The sequence below is a fragment of the Saccostrea cucullata genome, unplaced genomic scaffold, assembly GCF_032062105.1.
Source record: "Saccostrea cucullata isolate Sc308-1 unplaced genomic scaffold, CSIRO_AGI_Scuc_v1 ctg168, whole genome shotgun sequence".
NCBI lineage: Eukaryota > Metazoa > Mollusca > Bivalvia > Ostreida > Ostreidae > Saccostrea > Saccostrea cuccullata.
The window spans coordinates 8,646-15,481 of NW_026938891.1; the positions used below are offsets into that span (position 1 = coordinate 8,646).

Sequence of the window (6,836 nt, forward strand, 5' to 3'; positions counted from 1 at the left end):
ATTGGTAACTTGCGTGTTAACATAATTTTCTTGCATGTTGACATAAATTATCCTGCATGTAGGGGGCAGAAATAAGCCACCACACACCCAATCTAATTATAATTAGATTTTAGATCCGCTCCAACAGATCGCTACATAAAGCTTTGTTTGAGCGGATCAGAGATCTCTTAGATTGACTTTAAATATATTTTCTATTTGAAGCTATTCTTCTTGATGAAAATCAGTGTCGGGAATTTAAAAAAAATTGGCGAAAGAGCAGAGGGATGTTTCAGTTTGATTTAATGTGCAAAAAAAATACATGTATATGTTGTTTATAAATTTAATTGATTTTTTTTTTTTTGTAGAGCTAGTTCAACTTCATGCACACACATTGTATCAACCTTTGTAAAACCTCATTCAATGTTAACGACAAATCACGTTTAAATTATTTTAACTTTTAATATCTCTTTTTCCCATGAAACCTGGGGCTTTTTAAAGCACTTTAATTAACAAAATAATCTTAATTTGCCTTACAAGACCAAAAAATTACATTCAAGCTTTTTTTTTAATCGTAATTAACGCAGAGTCACGCGTCATAAAACAGAAGTTGTTAAGGTTGAAAAATGATACATTTTATTCGTGTAAAAGGAGCTAACTGCAAATGGGGTTAACATTGTTGAAGTTACGCTTTTTTTTGTCGAATATTTTTAAAATTTCATCGACCGTCAATTCAATTACAGTGTTACACAGGTGTGACAGGTGTTGAATGCAGCGTAAAGGTGCAGTGGCTGGGGTACAGACCACAAAAAGCTAGATTAACGGACAGTCAGGCCTATCTACGACCTACTAACTGCAGGTATTTCTTTAGTTTCTTTCATTTACGTCTTTATGGTCTTACAAAGATTTTTCATTTTCTCTTTCAAATCTCTACGTGATCTTTTGCCTATATTTTGTTCTACCTGTTTAAAAATTGTTGTTTGAAAAAAGACAGCAGATTATTTACAGTTATAGAGAAGGTAGGGAAAGGTCACACCATTATCGACAACCATCCAAATTTTAGCCCAAAGAAATACAATTTTTTTATTGGTTTGATGGTCTGAACATGAGTTCGGAGTTGATCATTTTCAGATAAAAGAAGTTTCTAACATGATAATAATACATAGGCAATTTAGCCACATATGATCCACATATGCATTGCCTTTCATATGAAGATCATATGTGGATCATATGAGAATCATATGTATATATAATCATATGAGAATCATATGTGGCCAATCATATGAGAATCATATGATCAAACATATGTTAATCATATGAAGTTATACACATATGATTCTCATATGAAATGTCCTACATATGAAAATCATATGTATATTTTGACCGTTTTCATATGAGAATCATATGAAACAGTGATCATATGAGAATCATATGAAACCAAATTCACTAATTTGCCCGTGTTATACTCAGGTAAATATCATATGAATATTTTGACAGTGATCATATGAGAATCATATGAAACAGTGATCATATGAGAATCATATGAAACAGAGTTCACTAATTTGCCCTTAGTATATGCAATTAAAATTGCAATTTCAATAATATATATCAATAGTAATTTAAATGTACATATATTCAATAGAATGTGATAGCAATTACTTATGTAAAGTTCTACTCTGTTTAACGCCCCCCCCCCCCCCCCCCAACCTTTCCCTTATAAAAAATAAAACTTTCAAGATTTTTTTTCTGTAATAATGCATTTCCCATACAAAATTGACAAGATAATAAATTAGTATGCCTTTTATTTCAAATCTTTTGGGTTTGGATTATTACTTGAGTAAAATCAAATAATTCCGTATTTTTTTTTTCGGAACGGTTTTGACTTTTATCGGATGAAAGTGTACGTCATGTTTGACGTCACTGCTGCAGCAGAAGTGCTGGATAATGGGTGTTGGAAAAAGTAAGTTATCTCCTAACATTTTTATAAAGACATTTAGGCTAATTCATATTGTTTAAATATCCTTTCATTACGGTTACAGGTTCGTATGAACTTATTTCTATAATACTCTCATCACTTGTAATGGTTAAATTCATGCATTTCGCAAACCTACATAATGTTAGTGATCTGTAAGTAATTTTGGATGAATTTGTTTCTGAATGGATGTAAACAATATAATTTACATGATAGGCTAAAGGCATTACTTTGTTTTCTTTTTGTTTTGACTTTTGTTACGTACTGATTTGAAAGTGAAAGTAGAAACCCTGTATAGCAGTTGGCGTTGTTGTATGTTGAGATCGTTATCAAGTCGATTCTTTCATCAACATAATGACAAATGTTTGTTTTTATGGCCTTAGATGCATTCAACAATTTGAGTTCAGTGTCACAGTGCTGCTTTTTTATCAAGTCCGAGAAGCCCAAATCTGATAAGACTGGCGATTGATCCTAACTGCCCAAAGCTGATTCTGACAGACGATTGCATCATCACAATATTAAAGGTAAAAAAATTGCAATAAAAAATCAAAGTGTACATCTGTAATGACTCCTTTATGACAAAATATTTCTTTATAATTTCGTTTTGTTCCTTTATAATTCTACATTGTTTGCACGGCTTCATAAAAAATAAATTCAACTCGATAATATAGATGTTTTATTCTACATTATGAAACAATTTTAATCCAATGTACTTTTTTTAAATATGGTGAGTATGAATTGAATTTTCTTGCTTTAAATTAAGCTACGAAACTATACAATAACTTCAGGGGGTAAATTGAATTTGTGAATTTCAGCAAAAAATTAATAATAGGCCTAACAGTGGCAATTTTCAAGGCTCAAATACATGTGCATGTGACTATGTGTTGAAAGTACATCAGATAGCTAATCCATTGAATATTTACATCTATGTATTCATTGACTGACATTTATAATTTTTTTCCAACACTAAAGAACCTATAGTTTCAGGTAAATTGTAAGATATTTAAAACAATTGAGAGCCTACAAACTAGTACTCTCTCTTTTTTGTAGTTTAAATTTTAGTTTATAATGCTTAGAAAATATCTACTGTGTGAATATTTGTTTTACAGGTTCAATATACAGTCAGCCTCTCATAAGAAAAAAATCCAAAGATCCAAGGCTTGCTTCAAAGTTAAGGTAACTACACACTGTTTAATATACTTTGTTATATTCTTCCCAAAAAAGTCTGGAATATCCTGGAATCACAAAGTCTGTTTTTTCTGCCTATCTACTTGTCTGTAGTTTTTTTTTTGTCCAAAAGTAATATATTTGTGTCAGAATCTTCTTAATTTTTGGCAATTTGAATTAATATATATTTGAACATTCCAAATTCAATTGCAAAAATAAAAAAAATAGCTTTTTATGATTTTAATATGAAGCAATATCTTCCAACAATGTAATTGTCTTTCAAATTACATCATAGGATTCCACAAAACACCTAGTATAACATATATAACATAATTTTTTCTCGTATTATATCTGTGTCAGTGCATTGGGAATACATTTGTTTGCTGATGATAAGTTACTGTAGTATAACTTGTAGAATTGATTTTGTAATTTAAGAATCATTTTATTTTTATTTTTGAAATTTTTGTAGAGACCATTCTGTGCCACAAAGAAATTGTTCAGGAAGGGGAGAACTGGTGGATTTGCATTTTTGGTACACTTCAAAGAGATTTTCAAAATGGTCAGATCAGAGGGAGGACAACTGAAAATATTGAAAAGATACAGAAGGAAAAAGAACCTGGAAATCTATGGAATAATTATGAAATGTGGAGGATGTACACAATCTTGTCTGAATTTGACCTGTAAAGATATCTCATTCTTATTTGTATGTTAGAATATCAAATAACTTGAGTTTTCATAAATTTACAATAGAGAATACATGACAAATGTTATTGCTGATATTTCAATTTTGCTGTGGACAATTTCATGTCATATGGTATTTTTATACAAGTACATGACCTAATTATTTTATTCATTTGTACATGTATACATGTTTAACTACTTAATCATTTTGCTGAAATCTTGAAATTTGTACTCATTTTAGAATAATTATGTTAAATACATGTATCGACAAATGCTACTGAGTTGTTTGTATATTTTCTTGTTTAGAATGTACACTGTGAAAAATAAGTTATTTCTCTTGATGAAAATACTTTTATCAAAAAAGTTGTGTAAGCATTATAAGATATTTTGAAAATATTTAACCAATGAAGATAGATCATTGTTGTAATGTAATGAATTTTCATCTAAAGCAGAAATATCTGATTTTTAAATGTGTACAAGAATGTGAAAAATATTGAAAGAGAACACACTTAACTGTTTCATATGATTTACATATGATGCCCCTTTCATATGATTCTCATATGTAAATGGCTTGAAACACACTTAAGTGTTACATATGATTTACATATGATACCCTTTTCATATGATTCTCATATGTAAATGACTTGAAACACACTTAAATCATTCATATGCAAATCATATGTAGTTATTTTCATATGATTCACATATGTGGATCATATGTAAATCATATGATTTGCTTCATATGATTCACATATGATGCCCTTTTTCTATGATTCTCATATGAAACCAATCATATGAGAATCATATGATACTCATATGAGAATCATATGTGGCTAAGTTGCCTGTGTATGTGTTGCCTAAGTTTAAAACGTTCTTTTGATATGTAAGATGATAAATTCTACCGAAAATTTAGATGAGATAAACTTAACATATCTACATGTCAAGTCATTGTTTTCTGACTTAATTACACGTTATCTAGGACAAAAGACAGATTAAAGCTTTTTACAGAGGTAGTTTAACCAAGATATCCATCAGGGGAGACCTACTATTAAGATTGGTTATTTTAATAATATTTAAAAAAAAATAAAATAAAAATTGCCTTAACAAATATCGCATGTGACCCTAACACAAGGTTTTCCAGGACGGGGGGGGGGGGGGGGGGCTAAGACAATTAAGTTATCCATAATTATTAAAGAGGCCTGAACACAAATTTGACTTAAAATTTTTCTAAAATTTTGTACGACGTCACATTTATCTTTTAGATCTGATTTAATTAATGGATAGATAAAACGGCTTTGTCGATTAACATTGGTTAGACATCGTTTTATATATTGTATATTACGTTTTATAACTAAATGACTATACAAATCAATAGGCGAGAATATACATCAACTCAACTGAAACTTATTTAAGTACATATGCACGGTATTTGTGTTATTTGATGCAGGTATATTGTAAAATTTAAAGAGTCACACAAAAGGAGTTTGTTGCTTCACACAATAACAATTCTCAGAATTTGTTTAAAGTTTGGGGAAATGTATAAGGAATGTACAATGAATTTGTTTAACAAGGCGTCTTAATCAACCAATGTAAGTTCGAATCTACAAGACAGATATACATAGTTCATTTTATCGAAACTTTTATTAACATGTACGTGGTTGTATTCATCAGTGGAAGATTGTGGTGGATCCATGTATTTTTAGCGATTGTTTTGCCTAAGATTACCATTGTATTTAGGTTTTTCGTCCCTCGCTTCATAAACGAGCAAATCCAAATCCAAATATCTATGTATTATGGGTACGAAGAGTTTGGAATGGATGCTAATAAGGGGACTGAAAGACTTATGTTGAAGATACATTGGCGACAAATTAGAAAATTAAAACCTTAAAATTTTTCGATAGAATTACACGACTTATTCGTGCAAGAGCGTTTTAGACCGAGACGCCCGTGTCGTCTGTTTACGTCATGTGTCTAGTGTTGGCATATTGATTGACTGATAGTTGTTTTACGTCCTATTCGAGAATCGTTCACTCATATAGAGACATCACCCCATAAACCGGTGAAGGGTTTCAAATTTAGACCATTACTCCGCACTCAGGGTAAATGAGCAAGGACGGTAGTTTATCATGCCCACGCCTGCCGTGACACGGGCTATCGGTTTTCTTACCCCCCCCCCCCCAAAAAAAAATAACAGAGAATGTACTTCAAAGGAACAGTTGAAACCATTTTTTTTTATCGACTTACGTCAGTCGCGGCCGAGGTTCGAACCAACGACCTTCAGATCACGGGGCGAGCGTTTAAGCAAATCGAATACAATCGATTAAACAACAGAGCTCCTGTCCTTGTTCTCATGCACAAATATTGTGAGATTATACAAATAATGTCATTTGAAGGATTAAGTTCAATTCATTAAATTGAAATTATTTCGTAAAAAAAAAAATGAGATAATGCAAACAAACCAGAAATACAACTTTGTCCAAATCTGTACTTATGTATTTGTATAGTTTTTTTTATGTATTTTTACTTCGCGAAGTATTGTGGGTGGATGTCCTGGCCCCTCCCACTTTTTTACTAGGCATAACACTGCACTATTGTAAATGTTCAATGAAAGCCCCCCCCCCCCATTTCGCTGCAGTATAGTTAAATAAGGGTTATGCAGTATGTTTTTGTAAAAATAATTGGTGCCGTTGGTCTGTAATAATTTCAATTCTTATTATTCTAGTTTGGAGAACGTACCTTCTAAGTTCCAAAGGGAGCTTATCAATATACTAGTATGACGAGAAAAGAAAAGTTGCTTTACCTTTACAGAGCAAGCGTTGATTTTTGTTTTACTAAGAAAAACGTACTTGCATATTGGTCATTGATATTATATATCTGATAAGCCAAAAGATAGGTTTTTTAAAAGAAGAAAAAATAACATAAAATTAAGATAATGTTATCATAATCAATTGACTGATGACATACATTACAAGTAAGAAAACCCCGAATAATACGATGAATAAACCATCAAGTGATGAGGCAATTTGAACATCCGTTTTGA

At 31.1% G+C, this 6,836-nt stretch overlaps 1 long non-coding RNA gene across 2 annotated transcripts; it reads left to right on the plus strand.

Moving 5' to 3' along the window:
• Positions 1-1,676: 1,676 nt before the first annotated feature.
• On the plus strand, positions 1,677-4,651 carry LOC134251659 (uncharacterized). 2 transcript variants are annotated; one of them, XR_009988792.1, is made up of 4 exons: positions 1,677-2,472; positions 3,058-3,124; positions 3,585-3,844; positions 4,103-4,651. It is a non-coding gene; the product is annotated as an uncharacterized LOC134251659 (long non-coding RNA). The 2 variants fall into 2 exon arrangements; XR_009988791.1 differs by lacking the exon at positions 4,103-4,651 and having other exon boundaries at positions 3,585-4,043.
• The last annotated feature ends 2,185 nt before the right edge of the window (positions 4,652-6,836 follow it).